Raw genomic sequence first — 26,355 nt, forward strand, 5'->3', positions numbered from 1 at the left:
GTGTGCCACTCGAAACGGCTGGAGTACTGTACTTCCCAGGCCTGTCAATCCGGCATCTCTCATGAATACTCTCCAACTTGAACAAAAGAACACATTGTAGATCTGGGCTCCCGTTCCGCCGTTCCGTGCCCCCATCTCTCCCCCTCTCCTCGCTCGAGCCATTTCTCTCGGTACTGTAGTTTTCATAATGTTCCGAGTTGTTATGTCCCTACTGTGAGCGACATGTAAACAGCTTTGTTGGCTATTTCTGCTTCCTTTGCTTATATTGTACACCTTTTAAAAATGTGCCATTTCTCCCCCCCAGCACTCTCTCTCTCTCTTTTTTTTTTTGGATAATGGCAAAAATCCCTCCTTATGGGAACTGCTGTAGATAATACAAAAAAGCTCTTTGAAAAGAGCTTTATCGGAGTACAAAGTACTTGGAATTGAAAACCCCCAGAGGGTTGCTTTCCTTTCTCTCTATTTCTCCCCCCTTACATCAACTCCCCCCAAATCATTCAAAAACTTACAGTGGCTCAGGATGGGCAGCACCCTGCCCTATTTTCAGTCGATTTGCATGTTCGAGAGAGCAGAGTAATTGGTGTTTAACCAGAACAAAAGAGGATCTGTTTGCTAAAATGAAAAAAAGGAATTCTTGAAGTAGACCCTAATGCATATACTGCCTTTGTCTCGGCTCTCATTAGGAACTGAATAGGATGCCCTCGTAATTAGAACGAGGAAGGCATTGCTTTGGTTTGGATGCTTTCCCCCCGAGCTAATTGGTTTGAAAATTATATTTGATGGGGTTCTCTTGAGGGATGTTGGCACAACACCTCGTTCGGACGTGGACATCCTGTACCCTCGCCACTTAACCAAGAGAAATGGGCATCTTCCAATCCATTCCCTACTTGTTTCTTCTCAAAAATGTTTATTTTCCCAGCTGAATGGACAGGGCTGTTTTCTTGTGTTCTTGCTTTTCACCACTTTCAAAGTTGCTTACTGTTGGAGTTCAATCCCCACTCCACCCAAGTCTGCAGTCCTCAATGAGGAGTACCGTATATACTCGAAGATAAGCCGAGTTTTTCAGCCCTTTTTTTTTGAGCCTCCCTCGACTTATAATGGGGTCAAGCTCAAGGCCGGGCAGCAGGACCATTGCTTGATCAAGGGTCCCCAAACTAAGGCCCGGGGGCCGGATGCGGCCCTCCAAGGTCATTTACCTGGCCCCCGCCCTCAGTTTTATAATATAATATTTTTATATCAGTTTTAATAATATAATATATTGTATAGACATATAATATTGATAATAATCTTATGTTATACAATATAATACTAATAGTAATACCATATAATAATATTAATTATATGTTATATATTACATATTATATAATAGTATAGTGGTATAGTTCAATTTAGTAATATATAATCCTAATATTGTGTTATGCTAATAATATAATATATTGTATGTACATACAGCTGCTCTGAGTCCCCTTCGGGGTGAGAAGGGTGGGATATAAATGTAGTAAATAAACGCAGTAAATAAATAATTAATTTTAGACTTAGGCTCGGCCAAAGTCTGACATGACTTGAAGGCACACAACAACAACAGCAACAATCCTAATTAACTTGACTATCTCATTGGCCAGTAGCAGGCCCACACTTTCCATTGAAATCCTAATAGGTTTATGTTGGTTAAAATTGTTTTCATTTTTAAATATTGTATTGTTCTTTCATTGTTGTTGTTGTTGTTCTTGCACTACAAATAAGACATGTGCAGTATGCATAGGAATTTATTTGTATTTTTTTTCCAAATGATAATTCGGCCCCTCAACAGTCTGAAGGATTGTGGACCGGCCCTCTGCTTAAAAAGTTTGGGGACCCCTGCAATAGATGATATATTCCTCTCTTACCCTCCCTTATCAGTGTGTTTTCTTTTCTAAAGCCTCCCTCGCTCTTAACCAAGGGAATGTTTTGAAAAGGGAAAGAAGCCATACAGATAGATAGATACAAAGTACACTAGCTGTGCCCGGCCACGCGTTGCTGTGGCAAAGTGGTGGTGGTATTGGTTAAAAATTGTTGTGTAATTTTTATTTTTAATTTTTTAATTAATTTTATTGTAAGTCTTTTTATTTTTTATATTTTATTATTTTCTTGTATTATTTTTAGTTATTTTCTGTTATTATAGTATTTTATTGTATTAATTTTTTAGTGTTTTAAATTATTTTTTTGTGTTTTTTATTATTTTTTATTGGGTTGCTAGGAAACCAAGTTGGAGGAGCTTAGCCTTCTAACTGGCAGCAATTGGATAAAAGCAATTATTCCTCTCTCTCTAATTAGGACTTTATTTTTCTTTTCTTTTTGTTGTATCAACCTAGAGCTGTGGATGATGGGTTGTGTTGTCAAATTTAGAGCCAACAAAACTTATTCTTTGAACGCTTGCTCACGTAGCCAGGTCTTCACTTTCTTTCTAAAACTCAAAAGGGATGGAGCCTGCCGGATGTCATTAGGGAGGTATATATATATATCCATTAATCTTATAAAATCATTTCCCCCTGAAATATTTGTTAAACTCTCCTACAGATAGATAGGCATTAACCCCCTGCATGCATTTGCAGTCCCTGTGTACTTATATATCTCTATCTATCTATCTATCTATCTATCTATCTATCTATCTATCTATCTATCTATCTGTATACATTAATTTTATATATGAATTTTCCCCTCATATGTTAGCAGGTCTTTTCAAATCTTATATACATATAGATGCATGTACCTGTATATTTGTATCCATATATATACACTAGCTGTGCCCTGCCATGCATTGCTGTGGCCCATTGGAATTGCACTGAATAGCTCCGGTTTTTGGGTTTTTTTTAGGTCTTGTGGAGGTTCGTGACGCGATATTTTGTGGTTTCAACCTCGAGGCGTGGATGATGGATTGTGTTATGAAATTTCGAGGTTGGGGGGGTGTTTAGTTTTGTTGTTTTGCTTGGTGCCAGGATTCCATCACTCTTTTATATATATATAGATTATTTAACATACTGATGCCTTGATTAATGGAATTTTATTGGTATCTATTTTTATTTTGAAATTTACCAGCAGCTTTAATATTTGTATAGAATGTAACCAGGTCTTTCCGAGCCTGGTTGTTTGGCTTGGTACTTTGATATAGCCTAAGGGCTAATCAATAAAATGTTCTTCCAGTAGCTGCTGCATTTCCCACCCTCAGCTTATACTCGGGTCAATAAGTTATCCTAGTTTTTTGTGGTAAAATTAGGTGCCTCGGCTTATTTATATTCGGGTCAGCTTATACTCGGGTATATACGGTAGTTAGTTCACTTTATTATGGACAATGACCAGCTTGCAATGAGGAGTAGTTAGTTAGTTTAGGATAGGCTGCCGTGGACTCCACTTTGTGGCCCCATTTCTTAAGGGTGGCGGGAGAGAGGGGTTGTGAAATAAAGTCTGCATCACAGTCTGTTCAGCGCCTTCTAAGTGAGCCCAGAAGGGAGTTTCTCGTCAACCACTGATTGAGGTTCCGGGTTTTAGCCTGCCACTTTTGGACTCTCGCTTGCTGAGGTGTTCCTGCAAGTATCTCTGTAGATACTCGACTGAATGAGCTTGAACTCAAGATGAGTAAACGAAAACTGTCGTACTTTGGATACGCCATGCGATAACATGGAGCATTATGGAGCCCCCGGTGGCACAGCGGATTAAACCGCTGAGCTGCCAGATATGCTGACCAAAAGGTTGGCGGTTCAAATCCGGGGAGCGGAGTGAGCTCCCTCTGTTATCCCCAGCTTCTGTCAACCTAGCAGTTCGAAAAAGCCCTTTGCAAGGACAGCCTTACTAGTTGCAACCTGTTAATGGCACAATTAGGAGTTGCAGTCTATGTCTGTGTGTGTGTGCGTGTTTAAAACGGATGAATTATTCCGACTTGAACGTTGATCATTAAATTTACGGGATTAGGTTAAGAACTTAATAAAGTGTTGCTGTGTGATCCAATTATTTCTAAAGATTTCCCTTTGCCGCCTCCCCCTTCACCCCCTTTCTCCAAGATTTTGTTTTAATTAAGAATTAGCTAAAAGGCCAGTCAAGTTTTAAGGTAGGAGACAAGAGAGAGAAAAAGAGAGAGAGAGAGTTGAGGCATTTTGTACATACCAACATGTGAGAATGTACCGTATATACTCGAGTATAAGTCGACCCAAGTATAAGATGAGGCACCTAATTTTACCACAAAAATCTGGGAAAACATTGACTCAAGTATAAGCCGAGAGCAGTAAATTTCAGAAATAAAAATAGATACCAATAAAATTACATTAATTGAGGCATCAGTAAGTCCAATGTTTTTGAAGATTTACATAAAACTCTAATTTAAGACTGTCCAACTCTGATTAAATCATTACTCTCATCTTCTTCAATGTAAATGCCCTTATGTATCCTTTTAATAATAATAGAGTAAAATAATACATGTAATAATAATAATAATAAATACAGGAAAATAATACAAGTAGAGTAGAGTCTCACTTATCCAAGCCTCTCTTATCTAAGTTTCTGGATTATCCAAGCCATTTTTGTAGTCCCATGTTTTCAATACATCGCGATATTTTGGTGCTAAATTCGTAAATACAGTAATTACTACATAACATTACTTTGTATTGAACTACGTTTTCTGCAAAATTTGTTGTATAACATGACGTTTTGGTGCTTCATTTGTAAAATCATAACCTAATTTGATGTTTAATAGGCTTTTCCTTAATCCCTCCTTATTATCCAAGATATTCGCTTATCCAAGCTTCTGCCGGCCCGTTTAGCTTGGATAAGTGAGACTCTACTGTAATAATAAATAGAGTAAAATAATAAATGCAATAATAATAATAATAATAATAATAATAATAAGATCAGAGTGAAATAATAAATGTATTAATAATAATGGAGCCTCCGGTGGCGTAGTGGATTAAAGCTTTGTGACTTGAAGGTTGGGTTGCTGATCTGAGTAAAATAATACTTGTGATAATAGTAATAATAATAATAAATACAGTAAAATAATAAATGTAATAATAAATAGAGTAAAATAATAATAGTGAAATAATCAATATTATTAATAAAATGGAGTAAAATAAATGTAAGTAAAAATAATGATAGAGTAAAATAATAAATGTAATAGAGTAAAATAATAAATGTAATAACAATAATATCAGTGAAATAATAAATGTATTATTAATAAAAATAGAGTAAAATAAATGTGATAGTAACAATAATGATAGAGTAAAATAATAAATGTAATACCAGAGTAAAATAATACATGTAATAATAAAGTAAAATAATAAATGTAATAACAATAATATCAGTAAAATAATAAATGTATTAATAATAAAAATAGAGTAAAATAAATGTAATAGTAACAATAATGATAAAGTAAAATAATAAATGTAATAATAGAGTAAAATAATACATGTAATAATAATATCATTGAAATAATAAATGTATTAATAAAAACTAGCGTAAAATAAATGTAATAGTAACAATAATGATAGTTAAATAATAAATGTAATAATAGAGTAACATAATAAATGTACAGTAGAGTCTCACTTATCCAAGCTCCACTTATCCAAGGTTCTGTATTATCCAAGGCTGTTTGCCTTTTAGTAGTCAATGTGTTTGTAGTCAATTTTTCAATAAATTGAGAAATTTTGGTGCCAAATTATTACATAACGTTATCGTGTACTGAACAGCTTTTTCTATCCATTTGTTGTGAAGCATGATGTTTTGGTGCTTAATTTGTAAAATCATAACATAATTTGATGTTTAATAGGCTTTTCCTTAATTCCTCCTTATTACCCAATATTTTTGCTTATCCAATGTTCTGCCGGCCCGTTTATGTCGGATAAGTGAGACTCTACTGTAATAACAATAATAATATCCGTGAAATAATAAATGTATTAATAGAAAAAAATAGAGTAAAATAAATGTAATAGTAACAATAATGATAGAGTAAAATAATAAATGAAATATTAATAACAATAATAATAGAGAAAAAAGTTGGGGAGCATCCAGGGAGGAGTTTCCGTCTCTTCTCCGCTCCCCTTTATCTGCGGCCATTTCCCTCTGGTACTGGAGAAATGGAATGGAAAAGCTGAGGGTTTGTGTTTTATCTTTCCTCCCCAGGTTGGGAGCTTGCGAAGTGGCTTACACAAGTGCTAAAAACATTTCATTGCAATAATTAACATGCCTAAATGACAGGGAGATAAAGCATCCCTGAGGCAGACGGAGCACCAAATTGGACTCTGGCTATCCTAGGGATTTGTATTCATAAATCCAGGTAGAATCTCAACCGCAACAGTTTATTTTAGTTAAAGATGTCCAGAGGAAGCGAGCCCATCACCTCTCCAAGTCATTGGTTCCACTGCTTTTTTAAAAAATTGTGTTGAGAACACAATGTAAGTCAATCCCGGTGTGAGAGAATTGGCCGTCTACAGAGACGTTGCCCAGGTGGCACCCAAATGTGTTGCTGGGCAACGTCTCTGTAGATGGCCAATTCTTTGTTTGTTTACGGAGGCATTGAATGTTTGCCATTGTATGTTGGAATCCGCCCTGATTCGCCATAAGGAGATAGGGCAGAATACAAATAAAAGTTTCATCATCATCATCATCATCATCATCATCATCATCATCATCATTATTCCAGTAGAGTCTCACTTATCCAACACCCGCTTATCCAACGTTCTGGATTATCCAACGCATTTTTGCAGTCAATGTTTTCAATATATCGTGATATTTGGTGCCAAATTCGTAAATACAGTAATTACTACATAGCATTACTGCGTAAGTGAGACTCTACTGTACTTTAAACACAACAAGATCAGTCCACAGCAGACACTCTGCTGGCTGTTGTACTGGATCACACGCCAGACACTTCCCAAGTGTCTAGGACTGTGTGATGTATTATTATTATTATTATTATTATTATTATTATTATTATTATTATTATTATTATTATTTTATTGTATGACACAGCAAACAAGATAGACATGCTGGATTTCATATCACAAAATCACAAGTCGAACACTTCCCAAGTGTACAATTATTATTATTATTATTATTATTATTATTATTATTATTATTATTGTCTTGTCGAAGGCTTTCATGGCCAGGATCACAGGGTTGTTGTCACAACCTCTGAGGATGCCTGCCATAGATGTGGGCGAAACGTCAGGAGAGAATACTTCTGGAACCACCCGCACTGGTTTCTGCCAGAGTCTTTGAAGTTCAATCTTGAGGTCCTGATAGCGGTTGAGTTTTTCCTGTTGTTTTTCGTCAATGCGACTGTCACCTGGGATGGCGACATCAATGATCCAAACCTTTTTCTTTTCCACAACTGTGATGTCTGGTGTGTTGTGTTCCAGAACTTTGTCTGTCTGGATTCGGAAGTCCCACAGTATCTTTGCGTGCTCATTTTCCAATACTTTTGCAGGTTTGTGATCCCACCAGTTCTTTGATGCTGGGAGGTGGTACTTGAGGCATAAATTCCAATGAATCATTTGGGCCTCATAGTTGTGCCTCTGTTTGTAGTCAGTCTGTGCAATTTTCTTACAGCAGCTGAGGATATGATCAATGGTTTCATCAGCTTCCTTGCAGAGTCTGCATTTTGGGTCATCAGCTGATTTTTCGATCTTGGCCTTAATTGCATTTGTTCTGATGGCTTGCTCCTGGGCTGCAAGGATCAGGCCTTCTATTATTATTATTATTATTATTATTATTATTATTATTATTATTATTATTCTCCTCTCATGTCCCTGCAAACTAGAGCTGACAGACGGAAGCTCGCCCCGTATCACGGATTCGAACCAGCAACCTTCAGGTCAGCAGTTCACAAGGGTTTAACCCATTATGCCAGCACCGCTCTTGGTTCTACTGCTGAACTGCTCTTATCATCAAGGAGGTCCTTCTAAAGTTTTAAAATGTAATTTAAAACTATTAGATCTGGTCCAAGCTTCTGGTGCGGCAGAGAAAAAATCCACACTTATCCACACCTGTATTTCTATCTCAGCTCCTGATATTTCCTCTTTTCGAGACCTTGTCTGTCTATGAGCAGTGCAGATCTCTCCCTGACATTGTAAATTAACCAGATGGAACCACTTAATTTCCGAACAGCGTACCTATTCTGATTATAGCTCTTTAGGCCGTAATCCTCCTTCAAACCTGTTGTTAATGACCAGTTTGTTGTTCACTGGGGGGTGCTACTTGCAGTAAAGCTGGCTGTTAGTTGCTTCAAAGATTCCTCGCTCTTTCCCGCTTATGTTACGATATTTCCGTGGCCGGGGTTTTAATGGTCTTTATTGTTTTCCAGCTCTTTTATATGCCTCCTAGACTGATTACTTTCTTGTTGCCAAAATGCTGTTGAAAAAGAAACTCTCCCTCTTTCTCTGCATTTCATGTCTATGGATTACATATTTGCATTCACTTGAAATAAGAACCAGGCAGTAACAAAAGGTGTAAGATTAATAGAAGTGGGTAAATTATTACTATTATTATTTTTTACTGTATGACACAGCAAACAAAATAGATATGCTTGATTTCGTATCACAAAATCACAAGTCAAACACTTCCCAAGTGTCTAGGACTGTGTGATATATTTTCGGATGATGTGTGCAGATCCCAGTAGGGTGGCCTTTTGCAGTTGGGTTATTATTATTATTATTATTATTATTATTATTATTATTAACACAACAAGATGAGTCCACAGCAGACACTCTGCTGGCTGTTGTACTGAATCACACGCCGGACACTTCCCAATAATAATAATAATCATCATCATCATCATCATCTATCTATATATATAGAAAAGAGTGATGGCATCAGGGCAGCGGACAAAACAACAAAACTACAGGCCCCTCAACCTCGAAATTTGACAACACAACCTATCATCCACGCCTCGAGGTTGATACAACAAAAAGAAAAGAAAAATAAAGTCCTAATTAGAGGGAGAGGAATAATTGTTTTTATCCAATTGCTGCCAGTCACAAGGCTAACTTCCGCCCACTTGGTCTCCTAGCAACCTACTCAGCCCAGGGGACAGGCAAAAGAGTTTGAAGAGACCCCTAAGGGCCATCCAGCCCAACCCTTTCTACTATGCAGCAGGACACAATCGAAGCATTTACAACACATGGACAACATATAAATACTATACAATACTACACAGGGACATAGACCCCCCTCTACCCTCACCACTTTCACAGTACACAAACAACCAAATGCATACTAAACATAAAGACAACCATACAACAGACATTCAATACCACCACTACCTCAACCATTTCTCTCCAACACCACCAGACAACGCCACAGCAACGTGTGGCCGGGCACAGCTAATAATAATAATAATAATAATAATAATAATAATAATAATAATAATTGTTTTTGTAGTTGCTGAGTGTTGATTTCAGATTTTTCTTAGTTAAACCCTGGAGGGAGGGGCAGAGATATGTAGTAAAGTTGTAATGGAAAAGTCGAAAACTGATAAGAAATATGCTTAAAGATGTTTCGGTTTTGATTTTTCTCTATTGTTGGATTGTATACAGTATGGTATGTCTAAGAAACTGTAAAATGAGGAGAGAATGTATACTTATATATTTTGAATTATAAATTAATAATAATAACATTGATAATAAAACATGTATAGGTAGATGAAGGGTGTGTAGTGGAGAGAAGTTGTAATGGAAAAGTTAAAAGAATGATGGGAAATATGCTTGGGGATGTTCTTGATTTTTTTTTTTTTTGCTGTCAGATTGTATGCAACCTGATGTGTTTGAGATATTGTAGAATGAGGAAAATGTGAGATTGTACATTTGGATTGATAAATAAATAAAAACAAATTTAAAAAAAAAGTTAAACCCTGGAATTCACTGTGAAAAGATTTGATGACGGCTGTCAACTTGGGCTGCTTTAAAGAGGATAAGGTAAACACATAGTGATTAGGTCCACCAGTGGCCATATGCCACCTTCTGTGCCACAAGTAGACTTTATTACTTGTCCTGGAATGAAAACGTGTGTATTTGCATTTGTGATCAGCTATACCGATATCCCCTTTGTGTGACCAGGCAGGACTTTCTTATCTGGTATCAGACATGGATTGAGGTTCTGGGCTTTAGCCTGCCACTTTTGGACTCTCGCTTGCTGAGGTGTTCCTGAAAGTATCTCTGTAGATCTTAGAAAGCTATTTCTTGATTTAAGGCGTTAGCTTGCTGGCTGATATCCGAACAGAGACTGGGCCAGACATGTCAGTGCATTGGTCCTTTCATTATTGGCTGCTACTTCCCGACGGATGTGAAGTGGTGCAATATTGGCTAAACAATATAATTTCTCCAGGGATGTAGAGGCAGTAAGTGCACCTAAAGCTTCGGAGAGCTTCTGTTCAACCATTTCAAAGCTCTCTGCTTGAGCGGTGATGACACAATCGTCAGCATAGATGAAACTCTGTCTCTTCTGGCAGTGGCTGGTCATTTGTGTGAATGTTGAACATGGATGGAGCAAACACGCTCCCCTGAGACAGGCCGTTCTCCTGTTTCTCTGACTCTGGAACTCAACAAAAAAGCTCCTGTTTTGTAGCCGATTTCCTATGAAGCGGGTGAGGTGGTAGTTCTTTGTGATACAGTAGAGTCTCACTTATGTAACTTCCACTTATCCAACATTTTGTATTATCCAACACAGTCTGCCTTTTAGTAGTCCATGTTTTTATAGTCAATGTTTTCAATACATTGCAATATTTTGGTGCTAAAGTCGTAAATACAGTAATAACTACCGTGTTTCCCCGAAAATAAGACAGTGTCTTATATTAATTTTTGCTCCCAAAGATGTGCTAGGTCTTATTTTCAGGGGATGTCTTATTTTTCCATGAAGAAGAATTCACATTTATTGTTGAACAAAAAATGAACATTTATTATATACTGTACAGTAGTTGTCATCACAAACCAGCATAACCAGACAAACTGTGACTCCTATCAAGAATTTCTTGTTATTACCTTTATTTCCATGTACGTCTATTTACATTTACTGATCCTGCATGCGCTGGTGTTTTGTGTGGCGGTCATGCTTCCAAACAAAAACTTTGCTAGGTCTTACTTTCAGGGGAGGCCTTATATTTAGCAATTCAGCAAAACCTCTACTAGGTCTTATTTTCTGGGGATGTCTTATTTTAGGGGAAACAGGGTATATAATGTTACCATGTATTGAACTGCTTTTTCTATCAGTTTGTTATAAAACATGACGTTTTGGTTCTTAATTTGTAAAATCATAACGTAATTTGATGTTTAATAGGCTTTTCCTTAATCCCTCCTTATTTTCCAACATTTTCACTTATTCAACATTCTTTTCTTTTTGTTGTATCAACCTAGAGCTGTGGATGATGGGTTGTGTTGTCAAATTTAGAGCCAACAAAACTTATTCTTTGAACGCTTGCTCACGTAGCCAGGTCTTCACTTTCTTTCTAAAACTCAAAAGGGATGGAGCCTGCCGGATGTCATTAGGGAGGTATATATATATATCCATTAATCTTATAAAATCATTTCCCCCTGAAATATTTGTTAAACTCTCCTACAGATAGATAGGCATTAACCCCCTGCATGCATTTGCAGTCCCTGTGTACTTATATATCTCTATCTATCTATCTATCTATCTATCTATCTATCTATCTATCTATCTATCTGTATACATTAATTTTATATATGAATTTTCCCCTCATATGTTAGCAGGTCTTTTCAAATCTTATATACATATAGATGCATGTACCTGTATATTTGTATCCATATATATACACTAGCTGTGCCCTGCCATGCATTGCTGTGGCCCATTGGAATTGCACTGAATAGCTCCGGTTTTTGGGTTTTTTTTAGGTCTTGTGGAGGTTCGTGACGCGATATTTTGTGGTTTCAACCTCGAGGCGTGGATGATGGATTGTGTTATGAAATTTCGAGGTTGGGGGGGTGTTTAGTTTTGTTGTTTTGCTTGGTGCCAGGATTCCATCACTCTTTTATATATATATAGATTATTTAACATACTGATGCCTTGATTAATGGAATTTTATTGGTATCTATTTTTATTTTGAAATTTACCAGCAGCTTTAATATTTGTATAGAATGTAACCAGGTCTTTCCGAGCCTGGTTGTTTGGCTTGGTACTTTGATATAGCCTAAGGGCTAATCAATAAAATGTTCTTCCAGTAGCTGCTGCATTTCCCACCCTCAGCTTATACTCGGGTCAATAAGTTATCCTAGTTTTTTGTGGTAAAATTAGGTGCCTCGGCTTATTTATATTCGGGTCAGCTTATACTCGGGTATATACGGTAGTTAGTTCACTTTATTATGGACAATGACCAGCTTGCAATGAGGAGTAGTTAGTTAGTTTAGGATAGGCTGCCGTGGACTCCACTTTGTGGCCCCATTTCTTAAGGGTGGCGGGAGAGAGGGGTTGTGAAATAAAGTCTGCATCACAGTCTGTTCAGCGCCTTCTAAGTGAGCCCAGAAGGGAGTTTCTCGTCAACCACTGATTGAGGTTCCGGGTTTTAGCCTGCCACTTTTGGACTCTCGCTTGCTGAGGTGTTCCTGCAAGTATCTCTGTAGATACTCGACTGAATGAGCTTGAACTCAAGATGAGTAAACGAAAACTGTCGTACTTTGGATACGCCATGCGATAACATGGAGCATTATGGAGCCCCCGGTGGCACAGCGGATTAAACCGCTGAGCTGCCAGATATGCTGACCAAAAGGTTGGCGGTTCAAATCCGGGGAGCGGAGTGAGCTCCCTCTGTTATCCCCAGCTTCTGTCAACCTAGCAGTTCGAAAAAGCCCTTTGCAAGGACAGCCTTACTAGTTGCAACCTGTTAATGGCACAATTAGGAGTTGCAGTCTATGTCTGTGTGTGTGTGCGTGTTTAAAACGGATGAATTATTCCGACTTGAACGTTGATCATTAAATTTACGGGATTAGGTTAAGAACTTAATAAAGTGTTGCTGTGTGATCCAATTATTTCTAAAGATTTCCCTTTGCCGCCTCCCCCTTCACCCCCTTTCTCCAAGATTTTGTTTTAATTAAGAATTAGCTAAAAGGCCAGTCAAGTTTTAAGGTAGGAGACAAGAGAGAGAAAAAGAGAGAGAGAGAGTTGAGGCATTTTGTACATACCAACATGTGAGAATGTACCGTATATACTCGAGTATAAGTCGACCCAAGTATAAGATGAGGCACCTAATTTTACCACAAAAATCTGGGAAAACATTGACTCAAGTATAAGCCGAGAGCAGTAAATTTCAGAAATAAAAATAGATACCAATAAAATTACATTAATTGAGGCATCAGTAAGTCCAATGTTTTTGAAGATTTACATAAAACTCTAATTTAAGACTGTCCAACTCTGATTAAATCATTACTCTCATCTTCTTCAATGTAAATGCCCTTATGTATCCTTTTAATAATAATAGAGTAAAATAATACATGTAATAATAATAATAATAAATACAGGAAAATAATACAAGTAGAGTAGAGTCTCACTTATCCAAGCCTCTCTTATCTAAGTTTCTGGATTATCCAAGCCATTTTTGTAGTCCCATGTTTTCAATACATCGCGATATTTTGGTGCTAAATTCGTAAATACAGTAATTACTACATAACATTACTTTGTATTGAACTACGTTTTCTGCAAAATTTGTTGTATAACATGACGTTTTGGTGCTTCATTTGTAAAATCATAACCTAATTTGATGTTTAATAGGCTTTTCCTTAATCCCTCCTTATTATCCAAGATATTCGCTTATCCAAGCTTCTGCCGGCCCGTTTAGCTTGGATAAGTGAGACTCTACTGTAATAATAAATAGAGTAAAATAATAAATGCAATAATAATAATAATAATAATAATAATAATAAGATCAGAGTGAAATAATAAATGTATTAATAATAATGGAGCCTCCGGTGGCGTAGTGGATTAAAGCTTTGTGACTTGAAGGTTGGGTTGCTGATCTGAGTAAAATAATACTTGTGATAATAGTAATAATAATAATAAATACAGTAAAATAATAAATGTAATAATAAATAGAGTAAAATAATAATAGTGAAATAATCAATATTATTAATAAAATGGAGTAAAATAAATGTAAGTAAAAATAATGATAGAGTAAAATAATAAATGTAATAGAGTAAAATAATAAATGTAATAACAATAATATCAGTGAAATAATAAATGTATTATTAATAAAAATAGAGTAAAATAAATGTGATAGTAACAATAATGATAGAGTAAAATAATAAATGTAATACCAGAGTAAAATAATACATGTAATAATAAAGTAAAATAATAAATGTAATAACAATAATATCAGTAAAATAATAAATGTATTAATAATAAAAATAGAGTAAAATAAATGTAATAGTAACAATAATGATAAAGTAAAATAATAAATGTAATAATAGAGTAAAATAATACATGTAATAATAATATCATTGAAATAATAAATGTATTAATAAAAACTAGCGTAAAATAAATGTAATAGTAACAATAATGATAGTTAAATAATAAATGTAATAATAGAGTAACATAATAAATGTACAGTAGAGTCTCACTTATCCAAGCTCCACTTATCCAAGGTTCTGTATTATCCAAGGCTGTTTGCCTTTTAGTAGTCAATGTGTTTGTAGTCAATTTTTCAATAAATTGAGAAATTTTGGTGCCAAATTATTACATAACGTTATCGTGTACTGAACAGCTTTTTCTATCCATTTGTTGTGAAGCATGATGTTTTGGTGCTTAATTTGTAAAATCATAACATAATTTGATGTTTAATAGGCTTTTCCTTAATTCCTCCTTATTACCCAATATTTTTGCTTATCCAATGTTCTGCCGGCCCGTTTATGTCGGATAAGTGAGACTCTACTGTAATAACAATAATAATATCCGTGAAATAATAAATGTATTAATAGAAAAAAATAGAGTAAAATAAATGTAATAGTAACAATAATGATAGAGTAAAATAATAAATGAAATATTAATAACAATAATAATAGAGAAAAAAGTTGGGGAGCATCCAGGGAGGAGTTTCCGTCTCTTCTCCGCTCCCCTTTATCTGCGGCCATTTCCCTCTGGTACTGGAGAAATGGAATGGAAAAGCTGAGGGTTTGTGTTTTATCTTTCCTCCCCAGGTTGGGAGCTTGCGAAGTGGCTTACACAAGTGCTAAAAACATTTCATTGCAATAATTAACATGCCTAAATGACAGGGAGATAAAGCATCCCTGAGGCAGACGGAGCACCAAATTGGACTCTGGCTATCCTAGGGATTTGTATTCATAAATCCAGGTAGAATCTCAACCGCAACAGTTTATTTTAGTTAAAGATGTCCAGAGGAAGCGAGCCCATCACCTCTCCAAGTCATTGGTTCCACTGCTTTTTTAAAAAATTGTGTTGAGAACACAATGTAAGTCAATCCCGGTGTGAGAGAATTGGCCGTCTACAGAGACGTTGCCCAGGTGGCACCCAAATGTGTTGCTGGGCAACGTCTCTGTAGATGGCCAATTCTTTGTTTGTTTACGGAGGCATTGAATGTTTGCCATTGTATGTTGGAATCCGCCCTGATTCGCCATAAGGAGATAGGGCAGAATACAAATAAAAGTTTCATCATCATCATCATCATCATCATCATCATCATCATCATCATTATTCCAGTAGAGTCTCACTTATCCAACACCCGCTTATCCAACGTTCTGGATTATCCAACGCATTTTTGCAGTCAATGTTTTCAATATATCGTGATATTTGGTGCCAAATTCGTAAATACAGTAATTACTACATAGCATTACTGCGTAAGTGAGACTCTACTGTACTTTAAACACAACAAGATCAGTCCACAGCAGACACTCTGCTGGCTGTTGTACTGGATCACACGCCAGACACTTCCCAAGTGTCTAGGACTGTGTGATGTATTATTATTATTATTATTATTATTATTATTATTATTATTATTATTATTATTATTATTATTTTATTGTATGACACAGCAAACAAGATAGACATGCTGGATTTCATATCACAAAATCACAAGTCGAACACTTCCCAAGTGTACAATTATTATTATTATTATTATTATTATTATTATTATTATTATTATTATTATTATTGTCTTGTCGAAGGCTTTCATGGCCAGGATCACAGGGTTGTTGTCACAACCTCTGAGGATGCCTGCCATAGATGTGGGCGAAACGTCAGGAGAGAATACTTCTGGAACCACCCGCACTGGTTTCTGCCAGAGTCTTTGAAGTTCAATCTTGAGGTCCTGATAGCGGTTGAGTTTTTCCTGTTGTTTTTCGTCAATGCGACTGTCACCTGGGATGGCGACATCAATGATCCAAACCTTTTTCTTTTCCACAACTGTGATGTCTGGTGTGTTGTGTTCCAGAACTTTGTCTGTCTGGATTCGGAAGTCCCACAGTATCTTTGCGTGCTCATTTTCCAATACTTTTGCAGGTTTGTGATCCCACCAGTTCTTTGATGCTGGGAGGTGGTACTTGAGGCATAAATTCCAATGAATCATTTGGGCCTCATAGTTGTGCCTCTGTTTGTAGTCAGTCTGTGCAATTTTCTTACAGCAGCTGAGGATATGATCAATGGTTTCATCAGCTTCCTTGCAGAGTCTGCATTTTGGGTCATCAGCTGATTTTTCGATCTTGGCCTTAATTGCATTTGTTCTGATGGCTTGCTCCTGGGCTGCAAGGATCAGGCCTTCTATTATTATTATTATTATTATTATTATTATTATTATTATTATTATTATTATTATTATTATTCTCCTCTCATGTCCCTGCAAACTAGAGCTGACAGACGGAAGCTCGCCCCGTATCACGGATTCGAACCAGCAACCTTCAGGTCAGCAGTTCACAAGGGTTTAACCCATTATGCCAGCACCGCTCTTGGTTCTACTGCTGAACTGCTCTTATCATCAAGGAGGTCCTTCTAAAGTTTTAAAATGTAATTTAAAACTATTAGATCTGGTCCAAGCTTCTGGTGCGGCAGAGAAAAAATCCACACTTATCCACACCTGTATTTCTATCTCAGCTCCTGATATTTCCTCTTTTCGAGACCTTGTCTGTCTATGAGCAGTGCAGATCTCTCCCTGACATTGTAAATTAACCAGATGGAACCACTTAATTTCCGAACAGCGTACCTATTCTGATTATAGCTCTTTAGGCCGTAATCCTCCTTCAAACCTGTTGTTAATGACCAGTTTGTTGTTCACTGGGGGGTGCTACTTGCAGTAAAGCTGGCTGTTAGTTGCTTCAAAGATTCCTCGCTCTTTCCCGCTTATGTTACGATATTTCCGTGGCCGGGGTTTTAATGGTCTTTATTGTTTTCCAGCTCTTTTATATGCCTCCTAGACTGATTACTTTCTTGTTGCCAAAATGCTGTTGAAAAAGAAACTCTCCCTCTTTCTCTGCATTTCATGTCTATGGATTACATATTTGCATTCACTTGAAATAAGAACCAGGCAGTAACAAAAGGTGTAAGATTAATAGAAGTGGGTAAATTATTACTATTATTATTTTTTACTGTATGACACAGCAAACAAAATAGATATGCTTGATTTCGTATCACAAAATCACAAGTCAAACACTTCCCAAGTGTCTAGGACTGTGTGATATATTTTCGGATGATGTGTGCAGATCCCAGTAGGGTGGCCTTTTGCAGTTGGGTTATTATTATTATTATTATTATTATTATTATTATTAACACAACAAGATGAGTCCACAGCAGACACTCTGCTGGCTGTTGTACTGAATCACACGCCGGACACTTCCCAATAATAATAATAATAATCATCATCATCATCATCTATCTATATATATAGAAAAGAGTGATGGCATCAGGGCAGCGGACAAAACAACAAAACTACAGGCCCCTCAACCTCGAAATTTGACAACACAACCTATCATCCACGCCTCGAGGTTGATACAACAAAAAGAAAAGAAAAATAAAGTCCTAATTAGAGGGAGAGGAATAATTGTTTTTATCCAATTGCTGCCAGTCACAAGGCTAACTTCCGCCCACTTGGTCTCCTAGCAACCTACTCAGCCCAGGGGACAGGCAAAAGAGTTTGAAGAGACCCCTAAGGGCCATCCAGCCCAACCCTTTCTACTATGCAGCAGGACACAATCGAAGCATTTACAACACATGGACAACATATAAATACTATACAATACTACACAGGGACATAGACCCCCCTCTACCCTCACCACTTTCACAGTACACAAACAACCAAATGCATACTAAACATAAAGACAACCATACAACAGACATTCAATACCACCACTACCTCAACCATTTCTCTCCAACACCACCAGACAACGCCACAGCAACGTGTGGCCGGGCACAGCTAATAATAATAATAATAATAATAATAATAATAATAATAATAATAATAATTGTTTTTGTAGTTGCTGAGTGTTGATTTCAGATTTTTCTTAGTTAAACCCTGGAGGGAGGGGCAGAGATATGTAGTAAAGTTGTAATGGAAAAGTCGAAAACTGATAAGAAATATGCTTAAAGATGTTTCGGTTTTGATTTTTCTCTATTGTTGGATTGTATACAGTATGGTATGTCTAAGAAACTGTAAAATGAGGAGAGAATGTATACTTATATATTTTGAATTATAAATTAATAATAATAACATTGATAATAAAACATGTATAGGTAGATGAAGGGTGTGTAGTGGAGAGAAGTTGTAATGGAAAAGTTAAAAGAATGATGGGAAATATGCTTGGGGATGTTCTTGATTTTTTTTTTTTTTGCTGTCAGATTGTATGCAACCTGATGTGTTTGAGATATTGTAGAATGAGGAAAATGTGAGATTGTACATTTGGATTGATAAATAAATAAAAACAAATTTAAAAAAAAAGTTAAACCCTGGAATTCACTGTGAAAAGATTTGATGACGGCTGTCAACTTGGGCTGCTTTAAAGAGGATAAGGTAAACACATAGTGATTAGGTCCACCAGTGGCCATATGCCACCTTCTGTGCCACAAGTAGACTTTATTACTTGTCCTGGAATGAAAACGTGTGTATTTGCATTTGTGATCAGCTATACCGATATCCCCTTTGTGTGACCAGGCAGGACTTTCTTATCTGGTATCAGACATGGATTGAGGTTCTGGGCTTTAGCCTGCCACTTTTGGACTCTCGCTTGCTGAGGTGTTCCTGAAAGTATCTCTGTAGATCTTAGAAAGCTATTTCTTGATTTAAGGCGTTAGCTTGCTGGCTGATATCCGAACAGAGACTGGGCCAGACATGTCAGTGCATTGGTCCTTTCATTATTGGCTGCTACTTCCCGACGGATGTGAAGTGGTGCAATATTGGCTAAACAATATAATTTCTCCAGGGATGTAGAGGCAGTAAGTGCACCTAAAGCTTCGGAGAGCTTCTGTTCAACCATTTCAAAGCTCTCTGCTTGAGCGGTGATGACACAATCGTCAGCATAGATGAAACTCTGTCTCTTCTGGCAGTGGCTGGTCATTTGTGTGAATGTTGAACATGGATGGAGCAAACACGCTCCCCTGAGACAGGCCGTTCTCCTGTTTCTCTGACTCTGGAACTCAACAAAAAAGCTCCTGTTTTGTAGCCGATTTCCTATGAAGCGGGTGAGGTGGTAGTTCTTTGTGATACAGTAGAGTCTCACTTATGTAACTTCCACTTATCCAACATTTTGTATTATCCAACACAGTCTGCCTTTTAGTAGTCCATGTTTTTATAGTCAATGTTTTCAATACATTGCAATATTTTGGTGCTAAAGTCGTAAATACAGTAATAACTACCGTGTTTCCCCGAAAATAAGACAGTGTCTTATATTAATTTTTGCTCCCAAAGATGTGCTAGGTCTTATTTTCAGGGGATGTCTTATTTTTCCATGAAGAAGAATTCACATTTATTGTTGAACAAAAAATGAACATTTATTATATACTGTACAGTAGTTGTCATCACAAACCAGCATAACCAGACAAACTGTGACTCCTATCAAGAATTTCTTGTTATTACCTTTATTTCCATGTACGTCTATTTACATTTACTGATCCTGCATGCGCTGGTGTTTTGTGTGGCGGTCATGCTTCCAAACAAAAACTTTGCTAGGTCTTACTTTCAGGGGAGGCCTTATATTTAGCAATTCAGCAAAACCTCTACTAGGTCTTATTTTCTGGGGATGTCTTATTTTAGGGGAAACAGGGTATATAATGTTACCATGTATTGAACTGCTTTTTCTATCAGTTTGTTATAAAACATGACGTTTTGGTTCTTAATTTGTAAAATCATAACGTAATTTGATGTTTAATAGGCTTTTCCTTAATCCCTCCTTATTTTCCAACATTTTCACTTATTCAACATTCTGCCGGCCCGTTTATGTTGGATAAGTGAGACTCGCTTATTCAATGTTCTGGATTATCCAATACATTTTGTAGTCAATGTTTTCAATACATTGTGATATTTTGGTGCTAAATTCGTAAATACAGTAATTACTACATAGCATTACTGCGTATTGAACTGCTTTTTCTGTCAAATTTGTTGTATAACATGGTGTTTTGGTGCTTAATTTGTAAAATCATAACCTAATTTGATGTTTAATAGGCTTTTCCTTAATCCCTCCTTATTATCCAAGATATTCGCTTATCCAACGTTCTGCCGGCCCGTTTATGTTGGATAAGTGAGACTCTACTGTATATAATGTTACCGTGTATTGAACTGCTTTTTCTATCAGTTTGTTATAAAACATGAGGTTTTGGTTCTTAATTTGTAAAATCATAACGTAATTTGATGTTTAATAGGCTTTTCCTTAATCCCTCCTTATTTTCCAACATTTTCACTTATTCAACATTTTGCCGGCCCGTTTATGTTGGATAAGTGAGACTCGCTTATCCAATGTTCTGGATTATCCAATGCATTTTGTAGTGAATGTTTTCAATATATCGTGATATTTTGTTGCTAAATTTGTAAATACAATAATTACTACATAGCATTACTGCGTATTGAACTACTTTTTCTGTCAAATTTGTTGTATAACATGATGTTTTGGTGCTTAATTTGTAAAATCATAACCTAATTTGATGTTTAATAGGCTTTTCCTTAATGCCTCCTTATTATCCAAGATATTCGCTTATCCAACGTTCTGCCGGCCCGTTTATGTTGGATAAGTGAGACTCTACTGTATTTAAAACCTGTAAGAGTCATCTTGTCTTTCTAGAAATTGCTCTCCTCCTCCTCACCCAGATTTGGGAACCCTACCTTTAACTATAGTTCTTTTTCAAGGGATCATATGTGAGTTCACATATATGGAAAGAAGAGATCCATATGTGTCAGTCATTAGAGATTACAAATGCTGCATAAAAACAGGAGAGCTTTCCATCACTCACTCAGCCACTGCTTAAGAGGGCCTCACTTTGTCCCAAAAATGGAAGCTCTCCAACTCTTCCCCGCAGAATAAAGCAGCCCTCTTGTTGTGTCAACCAATTAGTTTAGAAATGCGGGGAATAAATATTTAAGAGGACCCCTTTCTTCCGAAGCCACATGCCACCTGAATCTCCTCCTGCTTTCCTGATAGAACCACCCACTGGTTGAAGGCAAGGTTTAAACAGCTGTGTGAGATCAATGGGATCAGAAGTCCAACAAAGGAAAAATCCTGCCTTGGCCTGCTGTGTCTCATAAACTGGAGCAGCAAGAGGAAGAAGAAAGAGAGAGAGAGAAAGAGAGAGGAGGAAATCTGCTCACTGCGTCTGCTTGGCATGTTTAAAGTGGCTTAAACCACATTTTTTCTTCTACTCTCATTGATACTGTCTCCTTCCAAGTCTCGATGTAGCACAAAATCCACATAACAGTGGGTAAGGTCAGAACTACGAAGGTTGAATGAGAGGTAATGCCTCCACCTTCGTTACTTGGGTTTGGATGGGAATATTTTAATAAATCAAACACATAAATAATCCTTAGTATGTGCACTATTCACTTTCCCACATAATCACCAGACAATTAGATACATTTCTGCCAACGATGAACAAGTTCTCTGAAGCCGTCATGGAAGAAGTCGACACTGTTTCCGCATCCAACGTCTCACAGTTCTCTCAACATCTGATAGCCAAGCAAAGCAATAATGTGACCCACACGTTCTTGTGAAATGCCAGTGATGCTTGAAATTCCTCTCTGAGTGATACGACGACCGTCCTGAATCAATCTGTCAACCTTTTGCTTGTGAAACTCAGTGGTTGCTGTCACAGGACTTCCAACTCTTTGTTTGTCACGCAAGTCAGATGTTCCCACCTTAACATCTTTAAACTTACTCACCCAACAACACATAGGATTCACATCAACACAATCACTATAAACAGCTTGCATACACTGATGAACCTCCTTTGGGGTGACACATTCTGCTGTCAAGAATTCAGTGACTGCATGTTGCTTATAATAATATTATAATATTAATAATAATAATTTTATTTTTTTACCCCGCCCCATCTCCCATCTCCTTAAGTTGCATTGACTGACCGTCTGCGCAGGGTTCCATACTTCGCACTTTGACAACACAACCGTTCAATGCTAAGGCTTCTCCGTCTGCGCAGGGTTCCATACTTCGCACTTTAACAACACAACTGTTCAATGCCAAGGCTTCCCCATCTGCGCAGGGTTCCATACTTCGCACTTTAACAACACAACCGTTCAATGCTAAGGCTTCTCCATCTGCGCAGGGTTCCATACTTCGCACTTTAACAACACAACCGTTCAATGCTAAGGCTTCTCCATCTGCGCAGGGTTCCATACTTCACACTTTAACAACACAACTGTTCAATGCTAAGGCTTCCCCGTCTGCGCAAGGTTCCATACTTCGCACTTTAACAACACAACCGTTCAATGCTAAGGCTTCTCCATCTGCGCAGGGTTCCATACTTCACACTTTAACAACACAACTGTTCAATGCTAAGGCTTCCCGCCAAATGGAACTGTAGAAGAGATTCTACTGAACAAGCCATACCTGCCTCATACCAGTACTGCCATTTGCTGAGGAGTTACGAAGCTGGAGGCATTACTTTTCATTCAACCTTCGTACTTCCCGCACACTGAGTTTTGCAATTCTTAATACAACAGTAATGTAATCCCCAAGTACATCTGTACCTTGCAGCAACTGCCTAATCTCCGTCACCATTATTGCTCTCAATGGTATTTAACATAATAGCGTTGACCAGGATGAGCTTATTTGAAATTAACATGGAGATGGCCTGTACTCAGCCGGATCTCTGCAGCAATTCACCATTAATTACCTAACTGTTATTTTTAAGTGTTAACCATAAACCAGGCTCCTGATACATTTGCATTCAGAAGGAAAAAAGGGAAGCCGGGTGGTCGTGAACGGGGAGAAGATGTAGGGAGGTCAATGAGAAATAAATTAGAACAGAAGCTAAGTGCTGCTTCCAACTTTCATATTCCCCAATTAGTTTATGATCTGGAGGTAAAGTGTTTAACCTCGGGGTCATGATCTCTCTCCCATCCTTATCCCACTATGAATATATTTCCTCTAATTTCTCACCTTCTGTAGCTATAGAAACTTGGAATACTACTTCTTCCCAGAAAACCCACTTCATTTTCCTAGGATTTTCCAAATATGTGATTCATTTGCTGTTGACAGTTGCCACCAAGTCATCTTCAACTTGTAGTAATCTTACTAGCTTGGGTACCTGGCATTGCCCAGGTTATTTGAAAAAGCACAATGGAGGACAGGGTTATAAAGACTGATCTCTGGATATTTGCCTCCTAAGCTCTAAATTCTTTACAGCCACATGTCACTTCATGCTCTGCTTGCTGTGAGCTGAATGCCCAACTATAAAATTTTTTTTTGCATATTTTGGATGTTCTGCTATTTTTAAGATGAATGCTCAACCATAAGTATCCTTGTGTTGTCGAAGGCTTTCATGGCCGGAAGCACAGGGTTGTTGTGTGTTTTCCGGGCTGTGTGGCCATGTTCCAGAAGTATTCTCTCCTGATGTTTCGCCCACATTTATGGCAGGTATCCTCAGAGGTTTTGAGATATATGGAGAAACAAAGCAAGGAATGTATATACAGTAGAGTCTCACTTATCCAACATAAACGGGCCGGCAAAACGTTGGATAAGCGAATATGTTGGATAATAAGGAGAGAGTAAGGAGAAGCCTACTAAACATCAAATTAGGCTATGATTTTACAAATTAAGCACCAAAACATCATGTTATACAACAAATCTGGCAGAAAAAGTAGTTCAATACACAGTAATGGTATGTAGTAATTACTGTATTTACGAATTTCACACCAAAATATCATGATATATTGAAAACATTGACTACAGAAATACGTTGGATAATCCAGAACGTTGGATAAGCAAGTGTTGGATAAGTGAGACTCTACTGTATATCTCTGGAAGGCCCTGAATGGGGGAAAGAACTCTTGTCTATTGGAAGCCAGTGTGAATGTTGCAATTAATCACCTTGATTAGCATTAAATGCCCTTCCAGGCTTCACATCCTGGCCTAGGGGAATCTTTTGTTCAGAGTCGTTACCTGCCCAGGATTGATTCATGTCTGGAATTCTTCTGTCTTCAGAGCGTTGCTCCTTATTTACTGTTTTGATTTTGGAGTTTTTTAATACTGGTAGCCAGATTTTGTTCATCCGCCATAGATGTGGGCGAAATATCAGGAGAAAATGCTTTTGGACCATGGCCATACAGCCCAGAAAACACACAACAACCCTGTGATCCCGGCCACGAAAGCCTTCGACAACATAGTGGAGGATCTTCTGGTCAAAGGAAATCTAGTATAATGCTAACTTTGTGTTTTTAAATACATTATAACTGTATCCTCGATTTGCTTCTGACAAGAAAAATAAATAAATTGTAACAAACGCAGAAACTTAAATGTTAATTAAGTAGCAACAAGAAGTGTATGATACTTAGTTTTTTTGGTTTGGAGCATTGGAAGTCAATGTTACAGTAGAGTCTCACTTATCCAACATTAACTTATCCAATGTTCTGGATTATCCAACGCAGTCTGCCTCCCACCCAGGTCCACAGCTATTTCTCTAGGAAGCAAGGACTGAACTTTTTACAGATTTAATTTCTGACAATGTTGTTACTATCAGTTCAATTTATGCAATTCTATCTTTCTTTGTAGTCAATGTTTTTGTAGTTAACTAGCTGTGCTCGGCCATGCGTTGCTGTGGAGTTGTCTGGTGGTGTTGGTAAGAAATTGTTGAGGTAGTGGTGGTATTGAATGTCTGTTGTATGGTTGTCTTTATGTTTAGTATCACACTGAAGTGGATTATATGGCAGTGTGGAGTCGAGATAATCCAGTTCAAAGCAGATAATATAAGATTCTGAATGGGTTATATAGCTGTGTGGAAGGACCTTGAGTCTACACTGCCATATAATCCAGTTAAAATCTGATAATCTGTGGAAGAGGCCTAAGTGAGGCCTAACTGTGCCTGTCCCCTGGGCTGAGTAGGTTGCTAGGAGACCAAGTGGGCGGAGCTTAGCCTTCAAACTGGCAGCAACTGGATAAAAACTATTATTCCTCTCCTTGTAATTAGGACTTTATTTTTCTTTTCTTTTTGTTGTATCAACCTAGAGCCGTGGATGATGGGTTGTGTTGTCAAATTTCGAGGTTGGGGGGCCTGTAGTTTTGTTGTTTTGTCCGCTGCCCTGATGCCATCACTCTTTTATATATATACTAGCTGTGCCCGGCCACGCGTTGCTGTGGCGAAGTCTGGTGGTCTGGGAAATAAAGTATTGAGGAATTGGTGGTAGTTAAGGTCAAGGGTAAAGGTTTTCCCCAGACATTAAGTCCAGTCGTGTCTGACTCTGGAGGTTGGTGCTCATCTCCATTTCTAAGCCGAAGAGCCGGCGTTGTCCGTAGACTCCTCCAAGGTCATGTGGGATGACTGCATGGAGCGGTGTTACCTTCCCGCCGGAGCAGTACCTATTGATGCACTCACATTTGCATGTTTTTGAACTTCTGGGTTGGCAGAAGCTGGGGCTAACAGTGGGGGCTCTCTCCGCTCCCCCAATTCAAACCTGTGGCCTTTCGGTCCAGAAGTTCAGCAGCTCAGCGCTTTAACACGCTGCGCCAGCAGGGGATATTATTTCCTAAAGGTTGTGAATATACAATATTCCTGATTGGTTTTTTTTGTTTGTTGGAGGCAAGTATGAATGCTGCAATTAGGAAAAATGATTAGGATGTAATGGCCTTGCAGCTTTAAAGCCTGGCTGTTTCCTCCCTGAGTGAATTTTTTGTTGGGAGGTGTTAGCTGGCCCTGATTGTTTCCTGTCTGGAATTCCCTTGTTTTCAGAGTGGTGTT

The 26,355-nt window shown here is 37.5% G+C and overlaps 1 protein-coding gene and 1 long non-coding RNA gene across 29 annotated transcripts in view; both read left to right on the forward strand.

Annotated features, from left to right (window-relative positions):
• The window catches only part of LOC134293219 (uncharacterized), a 29,414-nt gene extending 19,545 nt beyond the window's left edge, over positions 1-9,869 (forward strand). Inside the window, exon 2 of the long non-coding RNA XR_010000239.1 lies at positions 8,917-9,869. This is a non-coding gene — a long non-coding RNA (uncharacterized LOC134293219). The remainder of the gene's footprint in view (positions 1-8,916) is intronic.
• Positions 1-26,355, forward strand: part of msi2 (musashi RNA binding protein 2) — a 604,855-nt gene that overhangs the window by 99,873 nt on the left and 478,627 nt on the right. The window lies entirely within an intron of this gene.

This window comes from Anolis carolinensis, unplaced genomic scaffold, assembly GCF_035594765.1.
Source record: "Anolis carolinensis isolate JA03-04 unplaced genomic scaffold, rAnoCar3.1.pri scaffold_7, whole genome shotgun sequence".
Lineage (NCBI taxonomy): Eukaryota > Metazoa > Chordata > Lepidosauria > Squamata > Dactyloidae > Anolis > Anolis carolinensis.